At 49.3% G+C, this 26,992-nt stretch overlaps 1 protein-coding gene across 1 annotated transcript in view; it reads right to left on the bottom strand.

The window, feature by feature from the left end:
* PARL (presenilin associated rhomboid like) overlaps positions 1-8,986 on the bottom strand; it is an 82,909-nt gene extending 73,923 nt beyond the window's left edge. The window contains exon 1 of the mRNA XM_073666605.1: positions 8,872-8,986. The gene's annotated coding sequence lies outside the window, so the exon portion shown is untranslated. The remainder of the gene's footprint in view (positions 1-8,871) is intronic.
* Between the last annotated feature and the right edge of the window lie 18,006 nt (positions 8,987-26,992).

Here is a 26,992-nt window from a genome sequence, read left to right as displayed (position 1 = left end):
GCGGTCTCGTCCTGCCCTGCTCTTGCTCACCGCTCCAGGCGGTCTCGTCCTGCCCTGCTCTTGCTCACCGCTCCAGGCGGTCTCGTCCTGCCCTGCTCTTGCTCACCGCTCCAGGCGGTCTCGTCCTGCCCTGCTCTTGCTCACCGCTCCAGGCGGTCTCGTCCTGCCCTGCTCTTGCTCACCGCTCCAGGCGGTCTCGTCCTGCCCTGCTCTTGCTCACCGCTCCAGGCGGTCTCGTCCTGCCCTGCTCTTGCTCACCGCTCCAGGCGGTCTCGTCCTGCCCTGCTCTTGCTCACCGCTCCAGGCGGTCTCGTCCTGCCCTGCTCTTGCTCACCGCTCCAGGCGGTCTCGTCCTGCCCTGCTGTTGCTCACCGCTCCAGGCGGTCTCGTCCTGCCCTGCTCTCGCTCACCGCTCCAGGCGGTCTCGTCCTGCCCTGCTCTCGCTCACCGCTCCAGGCGGTCTCGTCCTGCCCTGCTCTCGCTCACCTCCCTGGGCGGCCTCACTCTGTTGTGTTTGTCCGCCACATCTGTGGTTCTGTTCCAGAGTCCCAGTGTGTACTGGGTCCTATCCCGCCTGTGTTCCTACCTGCTAGTGCCTTCCTGTCTGCACTCTAGCCGTGCTTGCCTGTACCCCCCTGCCTGCATACCCGCCTGCCCGCATACCAGTCGTGCCTGCCCGCATACCAGTCGTGCCTGCCCATTCCCACCAGTCTGTGTGCCAGCCTAACCAGTCTGATTCCTGTATTCCCCTGTGTGGGTCAACAGCCGTGTCCGGGGTCTGTCCTGGAGTAGCACCTGGTCCCTCTGCTCGGTTCCTCCTGGGTGCACTGGCGTCGTATGCCGTCGTGCGACCCTGGTCGGATCGGGTGAATACCTAGTTACGCCCCTCCAGGCATTCACTCTCCGGCACGGTCCAGTGGAATCACACGCACACGCCGCTCAGCCCGGGCGTGTGCATTACAAAGGGTAGTGATTCCAATATCTCCTTTCTATGGGTTTTGTTTCTTATATGATTTTCTAAATCTTCTACCCAGAGATTCATTGACCTGGCAACATAAGTGACTGCTATATTTGCTTTAATGATGGCAAAGGAGGCCTCCCTAGTTTTTTAAGGTGTTCAGATCTTTAATAACATCGGATGCTTAAGGCGTGAGGAATCTTCAAATGGAATAGAGGTCTTCCTAGCAACTGGAATATTGATTTTTGGAATATCTTCCCATACTCTGATTTCCCCTAGGTCAAAAAGCATCTTCCAATTCTTCTAGGATCATAGTGGTAATGTGCCTATGAACTGGGAAGACCCTATTCCTGGGGACTCTTAGACCCCCAAACATCTCGTCCTGAACTGATATTTCACAGGTGTCTTCAATTTTCATGGTTCCCCTGATTGCCTGTAAGAGTGATTTTGTATTTTCCAAAGAAAATAAGTCTTTCTTCCTTTCCTTTGGTAATATTGGTGTAATATTTCCACTTCGCCCAGCTGTGGGTCAGAGTAATAGGATAATTCCTCTTCATCTGAGCTAGAGTCTATTTCCCACCTGGGCCGCTTAGGCCATGGAGAATGAGGCGGGATAAATGCAGAAACGGTTTTCTGTACTTCCTCCTTAATTATTGCCCTCATGTCCGTCATGAACATGGATTGATAATCTTTAATTATCTTAGATATACATTCTGCAGAAAACTTCTTGCTGTAAGTTTCTGAAAGCTTAATATTCCAGGTAGCACATCTGTTAACCCTATTCTTATTGGTGCTTCCTTGTCCCAAAGATAAACAATACAATACTTCTAGAATAGATTTCGGACAAGGAAGGTAAGGCGACCATTCATAAAAGCCTTACCCCCATGACCCAAAGATGGTTCTGTGGACTGAATGCCCGAATGGAAGTGCTTTGCCTCTCCATGGTAAGATAGGCTGCTGGTAAAAGTTGGCTCCCTTAAGCAATTTAAATGACATTGCTCACCTGGCTTCTATTCTGATGGGTGGTGGCAGCGAATAATCTTAATTGGGTTATTGTGAAGCCGGCAGTGATCGTACAAGGGCATATGCAGATATTCCATGCGTTTGAATTTGGAGGTGTGTACGCCATATGCTCACTGCTCGCTTGCCGATAACAACGTAGTGAGTAATCGGGATTGTGCGTGTGCCGAATCCCTGAGAAACTGGTGGCAGCGGTGGGATATTGTATGATCCTGCTTGTGTCGTCCCTGACAAACTGGTGGCAGCGGTGGGATATTGTATGATCTCGCCGGGGTCGTCCCTGACCGTGCCCTCTCCTGCTTTTGTTCCTGATAGGGACAGCAAAAACACTGGGGGGTGGTTGTGGGGAGGGGCTACTTAACCTCTTCTGTGTTCCTGTCCCCATCAAGGAGAAGAAGGACTACCTCCTAATCATACTGTCATGATTGTCTTCCTACAAACACATGTTCCAGGAGTCCAAGTTAATTTCCCTTTTCTGTGTTAGTTACTAGTCTCACACTCGTAACTCCCCTTCATGTATAATAAGTTCTGGAGGCAGAGTTATGTTCTGGGCAGCGTCCTCTCCACAGCCTGGAAGAGGTCATTTATATAAGGTGATAAAAGATAATCTGATATGAGACATACAGGGATCACTCTCATCAGCTGTCTATAACCTGTATACCCATATTAATAGTTTACATACAGTACAGACCAAAAGTTTGGAAACACCTTCTCATTTAAAGATTTTTCTGTATTTTCATGACTATGAAAATTGTACATTCACACTGAAGGCATCAAAACTATGAATTAACACATGTGGAATTACAGTACAGACCAAAAGTTTGGATACACCTTCTCATTTAAAGATTTTTCTGTATTTTCATGACTTTGAAAATTGTACATTCACACTGAAGGCATCAAAACTATGAATTAACACATGTGGAATTATATACTTAACAAAAAAGTGTGAAACAACTGAAAATATGTCTTATATTCTAGGTTCTTCAAAGTAGCCACCTTTTGCATTGATGACTGCTTCGCACACTCTTGGCATTCTCTTGATGAGCTTCAAGTGGTAGTCACCGGAAATGGTCTTCCAACAATCTTGAAGGAGTTCCCAGAGATGCTTAGCACTTGTTGGCCCTTTTGCCTTCACTCTGCGGTCCAGCTCACCCCAAACCATCTCGATTGGGTTCAGGTCTGGTGACTGTGGAGGCCAGGTCATCTGGCGTAGCACCCCATCACTCTCCTTCTTGGTCAAATAGCCCTTACACAGCCTGGATGTGTGTTTGGGGTCATTGTCCTGTTGAAAAATAAATGATGGTCCAACTAAACGCTAACCGGATGGAATAGCATGCCGCTGCAAGATGCTGTGGTAGCCATGCTGGTTCAGTATGCCTTCAATTTTAAATAAATGCCCAACAGTGTCACCAGCAAAGCACCCCCACACCATCACACCTCCTCCTCCATGCTTCACGGTGGGAACCAGGCATGTAGAGTCCACCCATTCACCTTTTCTGCGTCGCACAAAGACACGGTGGTTGGAACCAGAGATCTCAAATTTGGACTCATCAGACCAAAGCACAGATTTCCACTGGTCTAATGTCCATTCCTTGTGTTCTTTAGCCCAGACAAGTCTCTTCTGCTTGTTGCCTGTCCTTAGCAGTGGACATAGCAGCTATTTTACCTTGAAGGCCTGCTGCACAAAGTCTCCTCTTAACAGTTGTTGAACAGATGTGTCTGCTGCTAAAACTCTGTGTGGCATTGACCTGGTCTCTAATCTGAGCTGCTGTTAACCTGCTATTTCTGAGGCTGGTGACTCGGATAAACTCATCCTCAGAAGCAGAGGTGACTCTTGGTCTTCCTTTCCTGGGGCGGTCCTCATGTGAGACAGTTCTTTGTAGCGCTTGATGGTTTTTGTAACTGCACTTGGGGACACTTTCAAAGTTTTCCCAATTTTTCGCACTGACTGACCTTCATTTCTTAAAGTAATGATGGCCACTCATTTTTCTTTATTTGGCTGCTTTTTTCTTGCCATAATACAAATTCTAACAGTCTATTCAGTAGGACTATCAGCTGTGTATCCACTAGACTTCTGCACAACACAACTGATGGTCCCAACCCCATTTATAAGGCAAGAAATCCCACTTATTAAACCTGACAGGGCACACCTGTGAAGTGAGAACCATTTCCGGTGACTACCTCTTGAAGCTCATCAAGTGAATGCCAAGTGTGCAAAGCAGTCATCAAAGCAAAAGGTGGCTACTTTGAAGAACCTAGAATATAAGACATATTTTCAGTGGTTTCACACTTTTTTGTTAAGTATATAATTCCACATGTGTTAATTCACAGTTTTGATGCCTTCAGTGTGAATGTACAATTTTCATAGTCATGAAAATACAGAAAAATCTTTAAATGAGAAGGTGTGTCCAAACTTTTGGTCTGTACTGTATATACTTAACAAAAGAGTGTGAAACAACTGAAAATATGTCTTATATTCTACTGTAGGTTCTTCAAAGTAGCCACCTTTTGCTTTGATGACTGCTTTGCACACTCTTGGCATTCTCTTGATGAGCTTCAAGAAGTAGTCACCGGAAATGGTCTTCCAACAATCTTGAAGGAGTTCCCAGAGATGTTTAGCACTTGTTGGCCCTTTTGCCTTCACTCTGCGGTCCAGCTCACCCCAAACCATCTCGATTGGGTTCAGGTCTGGTGACTGTGGAGGCCAGGTCATCTGGCGTAGCACCCCATCACTCTCGTTCTTGGTCAAATAGCCCTTACACAGCCTGGAGGTGTGTTTGGGGTTATTGTCCTGTTGAAAAATAAATGATGGTCCAACTAAACGCAAACCGGATGGAATAGCATGCCACTGCAAGATGCTGTGGTAGCCATGCTGGTTCAGTATGCCCTCAATTTTGAATAAATCCCCAACCGGAACACCAGCAAAGCACCCCCACACCATCACACCTCCTCCTCCACGCTTCACGGTGGGGAACCAGGCATGTAGAGTCCATCCGTTCACCTTTTCTGCGTCGCACAAAAACACGGTGGTTGGAACCAAAGATCTCAAATTTGGACTCATCAGACCAAAGCACAGATTTCAACTGGTCTAATATCCATTCCTTGTGTTCTTTAGCCAAAAAAGTCTCTTCTGCTTGTTGCCTGTCCTTAGCAGTGGTTTCCTTGCAGCTATTTTACCATGAAGGCCTGCTGCACAAAGTCTCCTCTTAACAGTTGTTGTAGAGATGTGCTTGCTGCTAGAACTCTGTGTGGCATTGACCTGGTGTAACGGGTCTGGGAGGTGGAACCTCTGAGCAACTATACAAAGGAGCAGTCCTTGTAAGGAAGCGGGTGGCTCCCAGGGAAGGTGGGCAGGTAGTCATGGCAAGTGACAGGGACAGTCTCTGGGTAGAAGGGCAGAAGGTCACGGCAAGTGACGGGGACAGTCTCTAGACAGGCTAGCAGGTGAGCGCTCCCAGGTGAGTGGGCAAGAGTCTCTGGACAGGCAGGTGGTCACGGCAAGTGACGGCAGAGCCTCCAGGTAGGCTAGCAGGCAGGTAGCAGGTGAGCGCTCCCAGGTGAGCGGGCAAGAGTCTCTGGACAGGCAGGTGGTCACGGCAAGTGACGGCAGAGCCTCCAGGTAGGCTAGCAAGCAGGTAGCAGGTGAGCGCTCCCAGGTGAGCGGGCAGGAGTCTCTGGACAGGCAGGTGGTCACAGCAAGTGACGGCAGAGCCTCCAGGTAGGCTAGCAGGCAGGTAGCAGGTGAGCGCTCCCAGGTGAGCGGGCAGGAGTCTCTGGACAGGCAGGTGGTCACAGCAAGTGACGGCAGAGCCTCCAGGTAGGCTAGCAGGCAGGTAGCAGGAGAGCGCTCCCAGGTGAGCGGGCAGGAGTCTCTGGACAGGTTGGTGGTCACAGTAAGTGACGGTAGAGCCTCCAGGTAGGCTAGCAGGCAGGTAGCAGGTGAGCTCCCCCAGGTGAGCGGGCGGGCAGATCCTTAGACAGACTGACAGGTGTTGGTAGGCAGACTGTTGGACCGCAGGAATGCAAGCAGATAGACAGGAGTCAGGTAGGAATCAAGCAGAGATCAGGCAGGTATCTGGTAACGGGACCTGAGGGCTGAAGCAGAGTTGAAAGGCTTTGCAACAACATTGCTCGGGCACCTCCATTTTGGAGGAGGTGCCTTATATATGGTGAGATCCTCCGGCCATTGGCCGGGGACTCATTAGGACGGCGCGCGCGGCTCCTTTAAGAGAGGGGGAGCGCGCGCGCGCCCTAAGCACAGTGGCCGGGAAGCAGCACGCGCTGCCAGCAGTGCGGGAGGAAGGCGCCGGGCACGGAGCGGAGAGGTGAGGGGAACGGCGTCCCTGCCTAGCAGGAGGCAGGGACGCCGACGCTACACCTGGTCTCTAATGTGATCAGCTGTTAACCTGCGATTTCTGAGGCTGGTGACTCGGATAAACTTATCCTCAGAAGCAGAGGTGACTCTTGGTCTTCCTTTCCTGGGGCGGTCCTCATGTGAGCCAGTTTCTTTGTAGCGCTTGATGGTTTTTGCAACTGCACTTGGGGACACTTTCAAAGTTTGCCCAATTTTTCGGACTGACTGACCTTCATTTCTTAAAGTAATGATGGCCACTCGTTTTTCTTTACTTAGCTGCTTTTTTCTTGCCATAATACAAATTCTAACAGTCTATTCAGTAGGACTATCAGCTGTGTATTCACCTGACTTCTGCACAACACAACTGATGGTCCCAACCCCATTTATAAGGCAAGAAATCCCACTTATTAAACCTGACAGGGCACACCTGTGAAGTGAAAATCATTTCCGGTTACTACCTCTTGAAGCTCATCAAGAGAATGCCAAGAGTGTGCAAAGCAGTCATCAAAGCAAAAGGTGGCTACTTTGAAGAACCTAGAATATAAGACATATTTTCAGTTGTTTCACACTTTTTTGTTAAGTATATAATTCCACATGTGTTAATTCATAGTTTTGATGCCTTCAGTGTGAATGTACAATTTTCATAGTCATGAAAATACAGAAAAATCTTTAAATGAGAAGGTGTGTCCAAACTTTTGGTCTGTACTGTAGGTCAAATGTAGTGACAGATTCCCTTTAAATGCGACAGTGTCCCATGTCAGGGAAATATTAATGTGAGGAAAATGTTCTTCCATATTTGCCTGACATAGATGTTCACCCCCCTCCTGTATTCCCCTTCTGCTCAGCACAAAAGCCCCAATTAACACATGCCTGAGAAATAGCTTACACAAACAAATGATAGCAATGAAGTGTTACAAGCTAACTAAAATGTAAATGTATCCTCTTAACACAGACCTGAGACAGATTGACACCTTCTCCCATGCCAGAGTTTGGAGGAAAGAGGAGATGGTTTGTTAAGTTCAAAGGCACTCACTAACAATTCCCGGCCACCAGCCATAGCCAGGTCGACTCCGAAACGAAATATGAAACGTCCAGCAATAATGGGACCTATATTTCTAGTGACAGAATCAGCCCAGGAATGTATCCATAGTATTCCATTGTTGCAAGCCAAATCAGGGAGCTGTAGCGCAAAAAAAACAGAATAGCAGACTGCAGCTATGCGATATGTGGTCTCTAATTGAAGACAAAATCATAAGGGAAAAATGGCGTCGTTTGCAAGCTTCTGCGATCAACGAGCAATGAGTTATTGCAGAAGTTTGAGTTTTTAATAAAAATGTACAGGGTGGAGACTGGCCCACATGATGTTACCACAGGGGGCGTGTGGCCAGATCTCCCCTTAGGTATAAGAGAACCCATGGAGAAGATAGGAGCACTCGTTGCCAGGGGGGAATAAGAATTATAAGCAAAGGGTCTTGTTCGATAACAGCATAATCCAACTGGGGAGCCCCTCCTCCACCTATATTGAATAGTCTCAGTGATCGTATAGTTTAAGTTATCTTCTTTTATCCTTATAATTTTATGTAACTGCTTATGTATTTTAATGTCTCCTTTGTAACATCCTTGTATATATTTTTCGTAAACACTGCCTCCCTGTTGGATTAAATATAAAATGTAATAGTCTTGTTTCTTTTGTTCTGTAATCGTTCCCTTCCCCGAAACCATATACGCTACCAAAACGCAGGCGTCCAGTCAGGCCTGTATTATAATTCAAACTCAGAGAATAATAGTAACCATTGGGCTATTGTGAAGCTGACAGTGACCGTACGGAGGGTGTTAAACACAGATTCCATAGGTGTGACGCCATGCGCTCACTGGTCGCTTACCAATTTCCAAGTAGTGAGTAGTCTGCATCGCGTGCTCGCGACTCTGGACGAAATACTGACAGCTTGACGGCACGGTGAGATATCACGTGATCTCCCTGGTGTCTTTCCTCTGCGTGGTGATCCCTGACACCCCATATAAAATAAAACCACATTATTCTCCCCTTCCCAGCAGCGCAGTTCCAGGGATGTTGGTGCAGTGTCCACTAGCACTCGCGGGCCATGTCGTGCTCTACAGCTTATGGTGCGCTGCAGCCCATCAGGGAGTGTTTGGGGTTTTTACTTTACTTGGGGTTCTGCTGCATTTAAGAAGGGATTTCCACCACCTGGAAAAAATAAGCCTTGAAGGCCCCTATATGCTTAGGCAGATGCTCTCATTGAAACGAGTTTTGCACAGTAACCGGCGCCCTGTACAATGTAACAGGACAGCGCACCTGGCGGACTGCCTACCGCTATTACTAGGATCTCCATTAGCGTCTGCCGGATATAGCCACATCCAGCCCTTCATACATAATCACCCCCGAAGAGCACAGGAGCCAAGTACAGTGCAGCGGAAGAACACAGCCGACACAAGTACAAGAACACCCGAGCAGCCGGAGCACATCACATAGTCTGTCCCAGCTGTGCTCACTCCACCAGCGGCACACCAATGCACTTACCAGGGGACTTCAACCAATAGAAGGCCGATAGAGACTAAATCCAAGTCGGCTAAAGGACCTCTGCTGACGTCCTGTCCATGTGACCATGCAAGTTGATGATGTCGGCGGAAGGGGCGGGGCCTCATGTTCCATTGATAACCTGATACTAGGAAGGCGGGTCCTATTGCTGCTGAGGCTGTGGTGATTACACCGAGCAGCTGAGTGGGTTTGGAGGCGCAGATAAGTGGATGTTCCTGTATGGGGGCTGCATGTTGGAGGGCTGCACAAGGAGTAGGGGGATTTTGTAGGTGTGGGTCTGCATGGGGAAGGAGGGGGCACTGTTACTTGCATGGGTCTGCATGGGGAAGGAGGGGGCACTATTACTTGCGTGGGTCTGCATTGGAAAGGAGGGGGTCCAGTTAAGTGCATGGGGGTCTGCGTGGGGAAGCTGCATGGGGCTGGGGGTCTGTGTCGGGAAGGTGCATAGATCTGCGTGCTGGGGTCTGCAAGGGGAAGGTGCATGGGGCTGTGTGATGGGGGTCTGCAAGGGGAAGGTGTATGGGGCTGTGTGATGGGGGTCTGCAAAGAGAAGGTGCGTGGAGCTGGGGATCTGCGTGGGGAAGGTGTGTGGGGCTGGGGGTCTGCTTGGGGAAGGTGCGTGGGGCTGCGTGCTGGGGGTATACATGGGGAGGGTGCATGGGGCTGGGGTCTGTGTGGGGAAGGTGCATGGGGCTGGGGAAGGAGGGGTCCAGCTGTTACTTGCATGGGGCTGCGTGCTGGGGGTCTGCGTGGGGAAGGAGGGGGTCCAGTTATTTGCATGAGGCTGGGGATCTACATGGGGAAGGAGGAGATGCTGTTACTTGAATGAGGCTGGGGATCTACATAGGGTAGGGGGGGCCCTGTTACTTGCATGGGGCTGCATGCTGGGGGTCTGAGTGGGGAAGGAGGGGGTGCTGTTGCTTGGGGCTGAGGGTTTGCGTGGGGAAGGAGGGGGTCCAGTTACTTGTGTGGGGAAGGGGGGGGGGTCCAGTTACTTGCGTGGGGAAGGAGGGGGTCCAGTTACTTGCTTGGGGTAGGAGGGGGTCCAGTTACTTGCGTGGGGTAGGAGGGGGTCCAGTTACTTGCGTGGGGTAGGAGGGGGTCCAGTTACTTGCGTGGGGTAGGAGGGGGTCCAGTTACTTGCTTGGGGAAGGAGGGGGTCCAGTTACTTGCGTGGGGAAGGAGGGGGTCCTGTTACTTGCATGGGGCTGCGTGCTGGGGGTCTGCATGGCGAAGGAAAGGGGTCCTGTTACTTGCATGGGGCTGCATGCTGGGGGTCTGCATGGAGAAAGATGAGGTCCTGTTACTTGTGAGGGGCTGGGGGTCTGCTTGGGGAAGGAGGAGGTGCTGTTACTTGCATGGGGTCGTCCCCGAATTACATGAGCACGTGTCCCAGAACATTAGCCATGCCCTCAATAACGCAGTTGCTGGGAAGGTCCACCTAACCACGGACACATGGACAAGTGCTTGTGGGCGGCGAGGGTACATCTTTAGTTGACAGCACACTGGATAATATAGTGGAAGCCAGGACCCAGTTGGATACGTCCTCCCGATGCCGAGGATTGCGGGCCCCGGGGTCAGTCAGGGTTGCCCCCAAATTCTACAGCTCCTGCGCCGCCTCCTCCTCTTCAGCCTCGATCTCCGAAATGACCATCAGTCAAAAGATGAAAGCACTGCCTTGGCCAAGCGGCAACAGGCTGTGCTGAAGTTAATATGCTTAGGTGACAAACCGCACAGCGCTGAACAGTTGTTGACCGCTCTAAAAGAGCAGGCAGATCTGTGGCTGTCACCGCTGAACCTACAGCCAGGCATGGTCATGTGTGACAATGGCCGGAACCTGGTGGCGGCTCTGAAGCAAGGCAAGCACACACACCTCCCATGCCTGGCCCATGTGCTCAACCTAGTGGTTCAGCGGTTTCTCAAAACCTCGAATCTGCCTGACTGCTTGTCAAAGTACTCTGCGTGTGGCCATTTTAGAAAGCCAGCTACAGCTTCCACCGCCCTTGCCGTGCTTCAGCATCGTTTTCAGCTTCCAGTTCACCGACTGGTGTGTGATGTCCCCACGCGTTGGAACTCAACGCCTGGGAAGGATTTGTGAGCAGCACGGGGCAGTTGTTGAGTGCCAGCTTCAAAACGCCCGTCGGTATTCAGGTCAGCCTCTGCACATAAGAGCTCAGGAGTGGGTATGAGTGTCAAACATCTGTGCCACCCTCCAAAACTTTGAGGATTCCACCAAGATGGTGATTGGCGATGATGTCATAATTAGCGTCACCATCCCACTTCTCTGTCTTCTAAAGCGATCGCTGCTCACAATTAAAGAGGAGGCATTGCAGGTGGAGCACGATGAGATGGAGCAAGGAACCATACATGGTGATTCCACACAGCCCAGCCTCTCATCCCAAAGTGGATTGGGTGGCAATGAGGAGGAAGAAGAACAGGAGCTAGTTTCTGGCGCTATAGACGGTACTACCCACACAACTGTCATACAGTTTGTTCAACGTGGATGGCTTGAGGAGGAGGTGGAGGATGAGAAGGAGAGCATGGTCAGTCGTCCTCTTGATGAGGACGCTTAAGTCTTGCCTGTTAGGAGCCTGGCACACATGGCTGAGTTTATGTGGCGCCCCTGCGGGTCCAATTGCCACAGAGGTACTGCATTTCAGCCAGAGGTGTGGTACCCCACTCTCGGGTAAGGAGGGAGCTCTACCTGGGACCCACATCCAACACCACATCACTCCATTAGGGAAGGGTGAGATTGCTTCTGAGGGAGAGCACAGACCCGGTCCCTGTCTGGAGGATGGAACTAGGTAGAGGAGGTGGGTGGAGGAAGTAGATTAGGGGAGGACTGAAGTTAGAGGGGACCACGTAGAGTGACAGTTGGTGACGTGGGTCACATGACAGTATAAAAGGGTAGAAAGATCTAGAAGGGGGTTCTGGTCCTAGGAGCAAGAGTGCATTGAGTGAGGACCTTCGAGGAGAGGGACCGAGTCAGAGAAGGGATCCTAGGGGTGCGGGAAGTGTGGAGTCCACCCGTGCGCCCAAGTTCATGCCGACTGTAAAGGGATCAGGTCGCAGTAGGGGACCAGCCCCAGACTAGTGAAGGACTGCAAGACTCAGCAAACCGGAGGTTGCGGTATCTTTAAGTGCTGTAGCCAAAAACCACGCACATTCGCTGAAACGGTGGCCATATAGGACCAAGGGGACAGAGAGGACGTCGCCCGACAAGGCCCTGGGCCACTGGCTCGGGACACTGTGTGTGAGGCGCAGGGCACGAGGGCGAGAGACGACCAGGGAAAGGTACACAAGAAGGGGGTCCCGATCAAGTGCACCCAAGTTATCAGAGAGTTGGCTGGATCACTTCCCCGGAGGACAGAAGACTCGGTGGGCTGTTATATCCTGGCTAGCTGTTATAATTTGAAACACCGTAAAAACTGTGAGTAAACACTTGAAGACTGCACCCCGCTGTGTCCTACAATTAATTGCTGCGTCACCTGCCTTGCACTACAACACCAACATCAAAGCTCATCTTTTTAACTGCCCTGGGGCCTAGGTCTACCCGTGGAGAGCTGAACCATCTCTGCTGCGTCACCAACAGCCGCCGTGGATCTGAACAGCATCGGCGGCCACCTATAGCCGCATACCACGGGTGGCATCATGAAACTTTATTCCCCTCTTTTCGTCTGTTATTGACCGCCTGGGGCCATGGACCGTGTCACGCCACCGTGACTATCCTAAAAGAACCGACCGGCCTGGTGCCGAGTACTCCACAGCCCCAGGGGGCACGTCCGTTACACTGCCTTTCCCGTGACCCTCGCGTTCTCCAAATTTTGGGTGACAGTCATTACTGATTAGTGACACTTCTAGACCCACGATACAAGGAGAACTTTCTATCATTCCCATGGCGGATAGATCTACTAAAATGGTGCAGTACCAAAAGACCCTTGTTGCAGAATTATTAAAAAAATTCCTATCTGAAAACGCTGGCGGCAGAGGTCACAGTTCATTGGACAACCAAGGAGTACAGGCGAAAGACACATACGATCCAGCAGAGGCAGGGTAACACTGTCAAAGGTATGGGAGAGTTGTCTCAGACCCTCCCATCGCACAGGCCCTGATGCGTGGGGTACGCTTACAAGGAGGGATAATTTTTCGAAGATGCTGAAGGAGTATCTTGCCGATTGAACCAACGTCCTCCATGATTCCTCTGTGCCTTATAATTATTATCCAAGCTGGACAAGTGGCATGAACTGGTTCTCTATGCCTTGGAGGTCCTGGCCTGCCCTGCAGCTAGTGTTTTGTCAGAGAGGATTTCACTGCAATAACAGTATGAGACACACTTCCTAATAATGGGAACATTTTTTTTGCTGAGGCCCTCCTCTGTCTCTTCAAAGGGGTATAGGGATGCGTCCAAATTATTGGCAGCCCTTGCAGTCACAGCATATGCAATACCAGCATAGGAGACCCGCTCTTTTATAATGAGAACATTTTGTTACTGAGGCCCTCCTCTGTGTCTCTATATAGATATTGGGGTTTTTCCAAAATTTAGGCAGTCATTGCATACGCAATAACTGTATAGCAGAACCGCTCCTTTATAATGGGAACATTTTGTTATTGAGGCCCTCCTCTGTCTTTTCAAAGCGGTATTGGAGTGTGTCTTAATTTTTGGCAGCCCTTGAAGTCACTGTGTGAGCTATAACAGTATAGGAGACCCGCTCCTTAATAATGGGAACAACAAAGCATACCTAGCTGATGGCCCTCTAACAATACTGAGGCCCGGCAACTGGCCCTTTAGCAATAGTAAGGACCCCCTGATGGCCCTATAAAAATAGGCTTTGTGACTTTCAGAGTCCCTCCTTCATAAATGAAACAGGATGTGTCTGATCATGTGTCACACACCACATGGCCAGATAAGGTAGTAAAATGTTAAAATGACATTTACCGGTAACTGTATTTTTCTCCGTTGAAAGCAATGCAAAAACGCTATGTGTGAACATAGCCCATAGGTTATCCTCCAAGGTATGGAGGCGCATTTTTGGTTATGTATTTTACGTTATATACAAGTCATTACCCTGGAAAGGATGTTCGTTAACATTTTTCCCAAGAAAATCCATTTTGGTTTCGTTTTTGTGTGTTTTATTGTGAGTTCGTAAAAGTGGCATAATACTTTGACAACATTGTTGACAGCAGTGACCTGGGAGTCAGAGATGCTTCCAGGGGTCTTCCCCATGCCATTTCAGCACTGTTCCAATCGATTAGGGCAATTTTTAGGTCCCCTTCAGGCCTCCAGGGGGGCCGCCGGAAAAATGCTAGAGTTTCCCATAGACTTTTATTGGGCTCGTTGCTCGGGTTAAGCACCCGAGCATTCCAGTTTGCTCGGCCCGAGCAACGAGCACCCAAGCATTTTAGTGCTCGCTCATCACTAATCCTTCCTTGTGAAAGAGGCCTAATTTTGTAACAGTGATAAAAATTCTCCAATTTTCTAAGCAGTCGGACACTCACTGATCAGCAAGTTATCACCTGTCTCTTGGATCAGTGATAACTTGTTTTCACTACACAAACCCTTTAAGGCCCATAAACACCCAATCTCTACAATGCTGTGGTTGACAGCTCTCTCATGACTATCATACAGGAGTGCTTAGCCAAATGTTCTTGTGCTCATTAGAGAGCAGGTGTCAAGCTCAACTGGTGACGGCTTATCTTCAGAGAGAACAAGAGGATCAACTACTTGAATTCCAACACACTGGATCTTTCTCTCCCCTGACATCAATTATTAAGGGAGAGGCGGGAAGCCCCAATACACGTCAGATTGTTGGCTGTTCCTTTCCGACTTTAGCTTTGTGTAAGGAAGCCTTAGTGTAATCTGTATAAGGACTCATTTAGGCGTCCATGCACCTCGGTCTGATCTCAGAATTCAATGCATGGACTTGCCAAGGCTCTGCCAACCAGAGCGTGATAGCCTCATAGAAATATATGAAGCCCAATGCTTGGGTCAGGAGACCTGTGGCCTGTAGGTACATTGCATTCTTATATGTGTATAGATGTCTGAATGAGCCATGATAGACAGTACTGTGTGCACAGAAATTATTAACCTTAGTGCAGCAACTCTGAACTAGTCATCTCTGTAGTGAGACCTCTACAATGGAGTTGCTGTAAGGAGGACGTCCTTATTCTGTGTGCCCAGAAATCTTGAACCTCAGTCTAGCAACTCCAATCTAGTCAAGAAAAAAAAAGTTGAGCCTATAGTAAGTAAGTAAATAAATAATTAGTAATAGCACACTATTTATTTACACAGGATGAAAAATGACCTAGGTTCATCAAGTCCAGCCTTTCTCCACCAATTATACATTTTTGTCACTGAATATGGTATATGCTCAATTTTTTTTTATCTTGTGTTTTCTCTCTGGAATGGCAATAGTGCAAACGTGTTCTTACACTTTCCACATATATCAATTTACGCTTCGGCTTATTTACTTGGTTTTCTGTAGTGAGTCAGCTAGAATAGAGTTGTTGCACGGAGGATGTCCTTATAGTCCAGGAACCCTGTACATTCTGTAGTAATCTACATTGTTTTTCTGTTGTAAATTTTGATGACTGTAGGCTGTGCTCAGTTACACTTTTCCATGTAAAGCTTCGCCCACTATTAAAAATGATGGTGCTCCTGGCCAGCACTGGTTTACATTTGTCAAAAGTTAAATTTGGGACAAACTGATTTGTATAATAAAATTGCTAGTTTTATTCATCACAAAAAAACTAAATTTTGCTGATGTTTTTGGCTGCATCGAAATACATTAAAATATAAAATGGTATTAAAAATGAATGCACAACTTTTAATGTTGACTCACTTAAAAAATCAATTTACTTCAAATAAAGACACCATGAAATCAACCACTGGGATTCCACTTTCTTATATTAGGCTGTGTGCCCACGTAGCGTTTTTCAAGCGTTTTTGATGCGGAATTTCCGCAGCGGAAACGCTTGTAAAAAGCTTGGTAACCCGCACCCCATGGTCCCCAATGGGATTCCGCAAGTTCTATGCACATGCTGCGGATTTTTCCGCAGCGTTCATGCTGCGTTCAAAAATCCGCAGCATGTCATTTAATTTTGCGTTTCCGCAAGCAGAATTGCCTTTGTCCAATGTATAAAAAACGCAAGGCAATTCCGCATGTGGAAAACGCGTGATAAACGCGCGAAAAATGCGCGATAAACGCGTGCGGAATTCCGCATGCGTTTTTCCGGGAGAGGACTTGCAGAAATGAAGCAGAAATTTTCTGCTTCATAAATGCAACGTGGGCACATAGCCTAAAGCAGGCTAAATCCAAGTGGGCAGAAGCACCTGGTCCATTAGCCTGCTAGTTCAAGTATTAAAACACTCACAGGGACCTGGTCCTTTAGCCCACTGGGATTTAGCTGAAGCAAAAAAGAAGAGACAATGTAATATGGAAATGCACACCTATGAGTCAATAGTGTTTAATAAATTTTGGAATTTTTTGATTTATGTGCACTGACACAAACATGCTAAAACCAATTAAAAACAGAAACCATACAAAAAGACCATGTCCACAAGTAATCAATAACCTGAAAGTACAGATCATGACATAGATCAATTGCTAGGTACACTCTCCCATAACAACATGTTACAAATAACCGCCATACATCAAATACTGCTGTTTGGTTAAGAAATGACAGGTATAGAGGATCATACAGGCAGAAACATGTAGGTATATAGTATAATAAATAGTGATGAGCGAGCATGCTCGCCACTGTTCGGTACTCGCCCGAGCATCTCAGTACTCGAGATGCTCGGAGCTCGCCGAGTACTTGCACGATGCTCGGGCGGGAGCTCTGGTCCCCGTCCTGCATGTCTGGCGCTATTTAGAGCACCAATCATGCAGGGATTGTCTGCAACTCACTGTAATGCCACAGCCATGGTGGTTGTGGCATTACAGTGATTGCCCAAATCGATGGGAACAGTGCTCACAGTGAAACATGAAAAGGCGGCAATTCAGCAGCGGCATACACCGGTACCCGACAATTTAGAACAGAAAGAATAGAGCATCACACATAGATTAGATAGATAGAAACATGTCAGTCACATATATAATAAGTAAAGTGATAGTGTTGGTTACTGTACTTGTCAGTGTTAAAATAAAGGATTTATTAAAAACAAAATTGGCGTGGGGTTTCCCGTAATTTTAGTCTCTAGCGGAGGTTAAGCAGACGGCTGGGGCAGATGTTTGAAACCTGGGAAGGGGGTAATACCCATGGAGCTTACCAGGCTACTAATAGCCCCCAGCTGAATACCTATCCTTTACTAGCTATTAAAATGGGGGACCCCAAAAAAATGATCTGGGGTCAACCCCTATTTTAATAGCTAGCAAAGGCTAGGCAGACAGCTGGGGGCTGATATTAATAGCCCAGGAAGGGTGCCATGAATATTGGCCCCCTCCCAGGCTAGAAACACCAGCCGCCACTGAAATGGCGCATCCATAGGATACGCCTATTCTGGCACTTAGTCTCGCTCTTCCCACTGTCCTGTAGCGGTGGCAGTGGGGTAATAGGGTTGGGGTTGATGTCGGCATATAATGCCAGCTGACATCAAGCCCAGGTTAGTAATGGAGAGGCGTCTATAAGACACCCCCATTACTAACCCCACAGTCAAAGTAAAAAAAAAACCACAAACACCCAGAATAAAGTCCTTTAATTGAAATAAACACAATTCTTTAATGTTCTAAATTAAACCCTACTTACCGTCATGCCCATTCCAGCTGAAGCCAACGATCTCCTGCAATAAAAATAAAATAATAAACCAACCTCATCCTTACCTTTGCATGGTTCCCAGGACGGCTTCAGCTCTGCTACATCGAGATGACAGGCTGGACCGCAGCAGAACGCTGCCATCCAGCTTGCCATGCCGAAGACACTGAGAAGCTTCTCAGTGAAGCTCCTCAGTGTCTGGCTGTGATGGCATCCAGATGAGCCGAGTTCATGTCTAATGAACTCAGCTCACCTCATGCACGTCACTGACAGCGTGGGAGAATTCCGCGCATGCGGTGAGCGCAGGAGAATTCTCCCACACTGGGATGGCATTGAGATGACAGGCTGGATGGCAGCTGAGCGCTGCCATCCAGCATGCCATCCTTCATAGACACTGCAGAGCGCAGGCATGCTTGCGCTCTGCAGTGTCTCTGAAGGATGACAAGCTGGATGGCAGCGCTCAGCTGCGATCCAGCCTGTCATCAGAATTCCATCCCAGCGTGGGAGAATTCTCCTGCTCAAGCGCTGAGCGCAGGAGAATTCTCCCACATTGGGATGGCATTGAGATGACAGGCTGGATCGCAGCTGAACGCTGCCATCCGGCATGCCATCCTTCATAGACACTGCAGAGCGCAGGCATGCTTGTGCTCTGCAGTGTCTCTGAAGGATGACAAGCTGGATGGCAGCGCTCAGCTGCGATCCAGCCTGTCATCTCAATGCCATCCCAGTGTGGGAGAATTCTCCTGCGCTCAGCGCTTGAGCAGGAGAATTCTCCCACGCTGGGATGGCATTCTGATGACAGGCTGGATCGCAGCTGAGCGCTGCCATCCAGGTTGTCATCCTTCAGAGACACTGCAGAGCGCAAGCATGCCTGCGCTCTGCAGTGTCTATGAAGGATGGCATGCTGGATGGCAGCGCTCAGCTGCGATCCAGCCTGTCATCTCAATGCCATCCCAATGTGGGAGAATTCTCCTGCGCTCAGCGCTTGAGCAGGAGAATTCTCCCACGCTGGGATGGAATTCTGATGACAGGCTGGATCGCAGCTGAGCGCTGCCATCCAGCTTGTCATCCTTCAGATGACAAGCTGGCCGGTGGTGTCAGAGAATAGTAATAATTGGGCTATCGTGAAGCTGACAGTGACTGTATGGGGCGTATACACATATTCCATGTGTTGGAATCCAGAGGTGTGACACCATACGCCCACTGGTCGCTTGCCGATACCTACGTAGTGAGAAGTCTGGATCGTGTGCTCGCGAATCCCTGACAAAGTGATTGCAACAGTGAGATATTGTGTGATCTCCCCGGTGTCATCATTGCGGAACCCTGACATCTAGTATTAAAAAACTCACAGGGACTTGGTCCTTTAGCCCACTGGGATTAAGCTTTCTTATAGCGGGCTAAATCCAAGTGGACAGAAGGACCTGGTCCATTAGGCCCATAGTTATATGATGCAACTGCATTATGTTGTGAAGGGGTTAATATTATATCATAAAAATATAAGAAAAAAAATACAAAATAACCCTTTTGCCCCAAAAACAATAAAAAAAAATACACAAATTTGGAATTGACGTGTTCAGAAAGGTCTGACCTATCAAAATATAAAATAAATTAATCTGATTGCTAAACAGTATAACGAGAAAAAAAATCGCAGTCATAATTAAGGTTTTTCTTTGCGCCGCAACATTGAAATAAAATGTAATAAGAGGCGATTAAAACATGGTATCCACACCAAAATGGTATCAATAAAAACGTCCCGCCAAAAAAAAAAAAAAACTGCGATGTGGATGGAAAAATAAAAAAAAGTTATGGGGAGGAAAAAACCCGAGGGTTAAAACACTCCTAGGTACATGCATGGAAAAAAATCTGTGGTTGTATGATCTAGAAAAATGATTACCAGTAAATGAAATGGGACGTGGATGTGATCGGCTCTGGCAAGGCCAGTTTTAGACAAAGAAGTGGGGCCCTAGGCAAAAGTTTAAAGTGGGGTGCTAAATACTCACACATAGCGCCATCACACTTAAACATTTCGGTTGCATTTACATGCGATGAGTTCAGGCCATTAAACTAGAGTGATCGACAATATTGAAGTCGTTCAGCGCTTGTTTCCCGGCCTCTTTACACCGGCTGAGGAAGAATGATGAGCACAGAAATCACTAAGGCTGTGTGCCCACGATGCGTTTTTTAAGCGTTTCCGCAGTGGCAATTCCGCTGCAGAAACGCTTAAAAAACGTTTGGTAGAAGACCTGCCATGTTCTCCAATCATAATCCGCATGTGCTGTGCACATGCTGCGGAAATTTCCGCTGCGGATTATCATTACGGAAAAAAAAACGCAGCACTACCAATTATTTTGTGGAAGCGCTGCCTTTTCGCCGCCATTGACTTGCATTGGAACGCTTGGATTACGCATCACTGCATCTGTACATGCGGAATCCATGCTTTTCAATGTGCGGATGGTACCCGGGTGTGGAGGACAGGAGACTCTCCTCCGCACCTGGGTACCATAGAACCTGTAAAAAAAAGAATATATTTATTTTTTATATACCTTCTGATGGCCCCCAGTGTCCTTGTCTTCGCTTGCCAGCAGATCGCGGTGGACTGAAGGACCTGCGCTGACGTCATAGTCATGTGACGACAGGTCCTTCAGTGTACCGCGAGCTGCCGGCAAGCTGAGACGCATCGAATCAAGACTCCGGGGGCCATTGGAAGGTAAGTATAGATTTATTTTTTACCATTCTTTACGGTCACACTATATAAATCCATGCCGGTTGCATGGATTTATATAGTGTGACCAAGTTGTCAAGCACTTTCCAAGTGATGCTAAAATCGTTTGGAAAGCACTTGATAACCCGCATGCGGAAATGCATGCAAAAACGCTTCACTTCTGCTTGTCCCTGGCAGGAAAAACGCATGCACAATCCAGAGCATTTCTGCATTGTGGGCACATAGCCTAATAGATCAATCTGTCCCCATATCATGTTATCGGCAGCACATCTGCAGTTTTCACCAGGCGATGTGCTGCTGAGAATAGTGATTTTTGTTCCAGCATAAACAAACCCGATAAACGAGCAGCATTTTGCTAGTTCGTTGGATGATTGCTGATATGTTTACACCTATGAACTCTCGTCTGCACTGCTGGGTTTTATAAATGTGGATGTCATACACACACACACACAAACACACCCACTGTATGTGTCACATACTGCCACTGTGTGTCTATTCCGGACCATCTACATACACTATTTACATATCTACAAGTTAGAATAATGCAATAAAATATATAAACATGCACACACATGCTGAACAACAAACAACCTCACATTGCACACACACCTCACAGACACCGCATACTGCGCAGACACCGCTCATACACACCTCACAGACACCGCATACTGCACAGACACCGCACACACCTCACAGACACCGCATACTGCGCAGACACCGCACACACACACCTCACAGACACCGCATACTGCGCAGACACCGCACACACACACCTCACAGACACCGCATACTGCGCAGACACCGCACACACACATCTCACAGACACCGCATACTGCGCAGACACCGCACACACACACCTCACAGACACCGCATACTGCGCAGACACCGCACACACCTCACAGACACCGCATACTGCGCAGACACCGCATACTGCGCAGACACCGCACATACACACCTCACAGACACCGCATACTGCGCAGACACCGCACACACACACCTCACAGACACCGCATACTGCGCAGACACCGCACACACCTCACAGACACCGCACACACCTCACAGACACCGCATACTGCGCAGACACCGCACACACCTCACAGACACCGCATACTGCGCAGACACCGCACACACACACCTCACAGACACCGCATACTGCGCAGACACCGCACACACACACCTCACAGACACCGCATACTGCGCAGACACCGCACACACACACCTCACAGACACCGCATACTGCGCAGACACCGCACACACACCTCACAGACACCGCATACTGCGCAGACACCGCACACACACCGCTTACTGCGCAGACACCGCACACACCTCACAGACACCGCATACTGCGCAGACACCGCACACACACACCTCAAAGACACCGCATACTGCGCGTACACCGCACACACACACCTCACAGACACCGCATACTGCGGAGACACCGCACACACACACCTCACAGACACCGCATACTGCGCAGACACCCCACACACACACTTCACAGACACCGCATACTGCGCAGACACCGCACACACCTCACAGACACCGCATACTGCGCAGACACCGCACGCACACACCTCACAGACACCGCACACCCACACCTCACAGACACCGCATACTGCGCAGACACCGCACACACCTCACAGACACCGTATACTGGGCAGACACCGCACACACACACCTCACAGACACCGCATACTGCGCAGACACCGCACACACACACCTCACAGACACCGCATACTGCGCAGACACCGCACACACACACCTCACAGACACCGCATACTGCGCAGACACCGCACACTCACACCTCACAGACACCGCATACTGCGCAGACACCGCACACACACCTCACAGACACCGCATACTGCGCAGACACCACACACACACACCTCACAGACACCGCACACACACTTCACAGACACCGCATACTGCGCAGACACCGCACACACCTCACAGACACCGCATACTGCGCAGACACCGCACGCACACACCTCACAGACACCGCATACTGCGCAGACACTGCACACCCACACCTCACAGACACCGCATACTGCGCAGACACCGCACACACCTCACAGACACCGCATACTGCGAAGACACTGCACACACACACCTCACAGACACCGCATACTGCGCAGACACCGCACACACACACCTCACAGACACCGCATACTGCGCAGACACCGCACACACGCCTCACAGACACCGCACACACACCTCACAGACACCGCATACTGCGCAGACAACGCATACACTCACCTCACAGACACCGCACACACCTCACAGACACCACATACTGCGCAGACACCGCACACACACACCTCACAGACACCGCATACTGTGCATACACCGCACACACACCTCACAGACACCGCATACTGCGCAGACACCGCACACACACACCTCACAGACACCGCATACTGCGCAGACACCGCACACACACCTCAGAGACACCGCATACTGCGCAGACACCGCACACACACCTCACAGACACCGCATACTGCGCAGACACCGCACACACACACCTCACAGACCCCACATACTGCGCAGACACGGCACACACACACCTCACAGACACCGCACACACACACCTCACACTGTGCACACACACAGACACCATACATAGCGCAATGTGAGGTCTGTGTGTGCGCTGTGTGAGCTCACACTTCACATAGCGCACACCCCACACTGCTTTATGCTGGCGGGAATGATAATCTTCCAGACTATGAGCTACAGCTTCTCCTGATGGCAGCAGTCCTGTCCCAGTAGACACCACCTGCCTCTCATCTGCTGGGAGCTGACAGGAGCCGGAGCTCAGCACAGCACACACAGGTGGCCACAGACTCTGGCGGTCTCTGGCTCTCCTTCCCCCTCAGGCTCTGTGCAGGAGGACAGGAGCACCGGCCAATGAGCTCTTCTATCCCTCTGAGGGAGGTTCAGTGGCCGGCGCTCATGTCCTTTGCTGCATGCTCCTCTCTTAATGCCAGGCCGAAGGTCCTGAAGTTCCCCAGAGTGCAAGGCCTGTGGTGACATCATGGTCACATGATCATGATGTCACTACAGGTCCTTAACCAGTCTACATCGGAAGCTTCACTGATAATGCTATTATCAGCGAAGCTGCTGCTCTAGACGTTGGGGGCCTCCAAGAGGGTGGTGGCCCTAGGCAGATGCCTAGTCTACCCCCCCCTAACGCCAGCCCTGGGCACAGGATATTGTACAGACTGAAATTGAAGAGGTATTCCCATCTCCAATATCCTATCCCGATATGTAGTAGGTGTAATAATAGTAATATTATCAAATATCTCAAATTAGAAATGTAGTATAGTATTTTTGATTCGCTATGTCTCTTTCCTCATGTATAGGCATTGCAGGACCTTAGGTATCCATGGTTACGTCCACTGATAAAGTCACAGTTAGTTAGCAAGTTGCCAGTGGTCGTAACCATGGATACCTAAGGTCTTATGGTGCCTGCACATGAGGTAAGAGAGATAGTGAATCAAAAAAACTATTCTACATTTCTAATTGGAGGTATTTGCTAATATTATTATTATTACACCTACTACATATTGGGATAGGATCTTGGAGATAGGAATACCCTTTTAAGGGTAAAATTCTTGCGTATAAATGTCACATAAAGATAAATATCTGTAATCAGACTTCATAGCTAGTCTGCAGCTCAATATTACTGTGAAAAATAACATTACATGATTCATATATATCTATATACAATAAGTGTCCTGCAGCCCACTGGGATTTAGCATTCTTCTATAGAGCAGGCTAACTACAAGTCGGCTAAAGGATCTGGTGTTTCTGCGCACTAGGAAATAGTGTGAGAAAGCTAAATCCCAGTGCGCAGAAGGACCTGGTCCTTTAGCCGACTTGGATTTAGCCACAACTATGAAAGGATGATATCGACTAGATCGGAGTTGATTTTTTGAGGGAATGACGTCACCGGAAAGGAGCCTCCTCAGTCCAGGTCTGGTCGGATATTAGAGCGCAACATTGTGCTGCAGCTGCTGATGAGGCTGTGTGGGCTGAGGTGCAGCATACTGGAGCTACATGGAGATGGACATTATGGCTTTTATTTATTCTCCATATGGAACTAACTGTATGGCTATGTGCCCACGATGGAGAAATGCTGCAGATTTTTTCCGCATCTCCCTGGCAGGAAAAACGCATGCGTTTGTCAAGCGTTTTTGCATGCATTTCCGCATACGGGTTATCCAGCGCTTTTCCAAGCGATTTTAGCATCACTTGGAAAAGTGTTTGACAACTTGGTCACACTATATAAATCCATGCAACTGGCATGGATTTATATAGTGTGACCAAGTAATAGTTAAAAAAAAGAATAAAAATGATAAAAAATAAACATTATACTTACCTTCCGATGGCCCCCGGTCTCCTGTATGATGCGTCCGGTCTATTGTACAGCTCGCGATGGTCTAAAAGGACCTGCGGTGACGTCATTTAGTCATGTGACTTTTTTTTAACAGGTTCTATGGTACCCAGGTCCGGAGGAGAGTCTCCTCTTCTCCTCACCCGGGTACCATCCGCACATTGAAACGCTTCATATCTGCTTGTGCACATGTAGTCATGTGGATATTATGCGATTCATGGCGGCAATTACGCTGCGTGTCAGCAAAATTAATGGACATGCTGCGTATTTTTCCGCAATGATAATCCGCAGCGGAAATTTCCGCAGCATGTGCACAGCACATGCGGATTATCATTGGGGACCATGGGGCACGTATCACCAAGCGTTTTTTTAAGCGTTTTTGCTGCGGAAATTCCGCGGCAAAAACGCTTAGTGGGCACGCAGCCTAAGTGTAAGATTGTATTATGGGGGCATAAAAAGTGCATCATGTGACTTCTTCAGACTGCATGTAGTTCTGAAGCTGCATGCACAGGTTAAGGGGGCATGTTGGGGGGCTTTCACAGGAAAGCATGCATGTTGGGGGGCTTTCACAGGAAAGCATACATGTTGGGGGGCTTTCACAGGAAAGCCGGCATGTTGGGGGACTTTCACAAGAAAAGGGGCATGTTGGAGGGCTTTCACAGGAAAGGGGGCATGTAGGGGGGGGATTTGACGGGTTAAGGGGGGCATGTTGGGGGGCTTTCATGGGTTAAAGGGGCATGTTGGGGGGCTTTCACGGGATAAGGGGGCATGTTGGGGTGCTTTTATGGGTTAAGGGCGCATGTTGAGAGGGCTTTCACAGGGTAGGGGGCATGTTGGGGGGGCTTTCACAGGGTAGGGGGCATGTTGTGGGGCTTTCACAGGGTAGGGGCATGTTGGGGGGCTTTCACAGGGTAGGGGCATGTTGAGGGGCTAAGGGGGCATGCTGGGGGGTTAAGGGAGCATGTTAGGGGGATTTCACAGGTTAAGGGGCATGTTGGGGGGATTTCACAGAAAATGTGGCATGTTGGGGGCTAAGGGGCATGCTGGGGGGCTTTCACAGGTTAAGGGGGCATGTTAGGGGGCTTTCACAGGGTAGGGGGCATGTTGGGGGGGCTTTCACAGGTTAAGGGGGCATGTTGTGGGGCTTTCACAGGTTAAGGGGGCATGTTGGGGGTCTTTCACTGGTTAAGGAGGCATGTTTGGGGGCTTTCACAGGTTAAGGGGGCATGTTGGGGGGCTTTCACAGGTTAATGAGGCATGTTTGGGGGTTTTCACAGGGTAGGGGGCTTGTTGGGGTGGCTTTCACAGGTTAAGGGAGCATGTTGGGGGGCTATTACAGGTTAAGGGGGCATGTTGGGGGGCTTTCACAGGTTAAGGGGGCATGTTTGGGGGCTTTCACAGGTTAAGGGGGCATGTTTGGGGCTTTCACAGGGTAGGGGGCTTGTTGGGGTGGCTTTCACAGGTTAAGGGAGCATGTTGGGGGGCTATCACAGGTTAAGGGGGCATGTTGGGGGGCTAAGGGAGCATATTAGAGGGATTTCACAGGTTAAGGGGGCATGTTGGGGGGATTTCACAGGAAATGGGGCATGTTGGGGGCTAAGGGGCATGTTGGGGAGGCTTTCACAGGGTAGGGCGCATGTTGGGGGGCTTTCACAGAGTAGGGGGCATCTTGGGGGGGCTTTCACAGGTTAAGGGGGCATGTTGTGGGGCTTTTATAGGTTAAGGGGGCATGTTGGGGGGATTTCACAGGAAAGGGGGCATGTTGGGGGCTAAGGGGCATGTTGGGGGCTTTCAGAGGTTAAGGGGGCATTTTTGGGGGCTCTCACAAGTTAAGGGGGCATGTTGGGGGCTTTCACAGGTTAAGGGGGCATGTTGGTTTTTTTTCACAGGTTAAGGGGGCATGTTGGGGGCTTTCACAGGTTAAGGGGGCATGTTGGTTTTTTTTCACAGGTTAAGGGGGCATGTTGGGGGGCTTTCACAGGGTAGGGGCATGTGGGGCTTTTACAGGTTAATGGGGCATGTTGGGGGGATTTCACAGGAAAGGGGGCATGTTGAGGGGTTAAGGGGCATGTTGGGGGGCTTTCACAAATTAAGGGGGCATGTTGTGGGGCTTTTACAGGTTAATGGGGCATGTTGGGGGGCTTTCAAAGGGTAGGGGGCATGTTGGGGGGCTTTCACAGGTTAAGGGGACATGTTGGGTGGTTTTCACAGGTTAGGGGGCATGTTGGGGGGATTTC

Source organism: Phyllobates terribilis, unplaced genomic scaffold, assembly GCF_046119375.1.
Source record: "Phyllobates terribilis strain yellow unplaced genomic scaffold, ASM4611937v1 Scaffold_2__4_contigs__length_985480577, whole genome shotgun sequence".
Taxonomy (NCBI): Eukaryota; Metazoa; Chordata; class Amphibia; order Anura; family Dendrobatidae; genus Phyllobates; species Phyllobates terribilis.
This window is presented reverse-complemented; position numbering and strand designations above follow the sequence as displayed.